Genomic DNA, 1334 nt, shown 5'->3' on the forward strand with positions numbered 1-1334 from the left:
TGATATTTCTCCAAGTTGTGGTGGCTTAGAAAATTCTGTGTTACTCGTGTTTTAGGTAAGAAAAGAAACTAGATTTATGAACAGAAAACTGGAAAACAATTAGTCCATTAGGTAAATGCAATAAATATACCTCTTTTTCCTCGGAGCCTCTGTTTCACTGACTCTGATAATACACCTATGGTTTCAAGATGAGAAATCACTTTAGAAGAATGAATCATTTTTACTAAGATTGATGACTAAAACTTTGGCTGGTGCAGCTGACAATCACTGAATTTGTACAAAGAACCAGGGAAGCAGTTTCTCCAAAAGATAGGAGATCCCATGAGAGTGTTTTGTTTGGTGTGTACTTTTCTATGCATCTGTTAAGTAGAGTTTAGGCAAATTGCTCAAAATCACAGAGCTACTAAGTGGCATAGCATGATTTCGAACCCAGCAGTCTAGTTCTCACCCAACCTACAATTCCACCCCTCAGAGTAAAACAATTTTTTGAATTGAGTATGCTGTAAATAATAAAATATTAGAATAGGAGACCAATTGGGGGCAGATTCTAAAGAATCAATTATACTAAGCAATGTGGAAGTCATTTTTTAAACATGAGAAGGATTTATGTAGGCATTAAGAAAGAGGATCAAGATGTTAAATTGTTTTTTTAAAGCAACACTTTTGCAGGACTATATAGAAGAAACTGAAGATTCAGGGTGAGAGGAGGGTATTTAAAAACAGAAAGCATGATAAGATTTACAATGTATAAATGGTGGAATCAGTCTGATGTAGGCTCCAATCCTGACTAGGTAGTTGACAGTGCTGTTCACTGAAATCTACAGATCACCTCCTTCCAGGCATACCTGTTCAACTCTGTTAAGTCAACCTAGCCCAAATGTCTTGCTTTAACCAAGAAATGTGAGCGAAGTTTTTTCTGGGTAGAAGACTTTAAGAGAGACTTCATGATTTGCCAGTTCCCTTATTGCTATGGTGAAAAGTTAAACTTCAATGTTTACACCCTCAGAGATTTTGGTGTTTGCTACTGCAGCATAACCTGGTCTATCCTGAGAGACACACAGACTTCAGCACTTAATAGTGTTATCTTAAATTATTTAACAACTCTGAACTTTTATTTCTTCATAAATAAATAATGGGATGATGATGATATCTGATTTTTATTTTTGTTGTTCTTTTATTTTGTTTGGCTTATTCTTTTACTTAGAGTCTGATACATAGCTGTTACTCATCAGATGCTAATTAATAAAAAATGAATTAAATAAGTAGCAGAAGCACAATGGGCAGGGTTCTAAAGACAGTTTTGAGGCAAAATGAACAGAATTTGAGTCCAATTT

Source organism: Propithecus coquereli, unplaced genomic scaffold, assembly GCF_000956105.1.
Source record: "Propithecus coquereli isolate 6110/MARCELLA unplaced genomic scaffold, Pcoq_1.0 Scaffold90, whole genome shotgun sequence".
Classification (NCBI taxonomy): domain Eukaryota; kingdom Metazoa; phylum Chordata; class Mammalia; order Primates; family Indriidae; genus Propithecus; species Propithecus coquereli.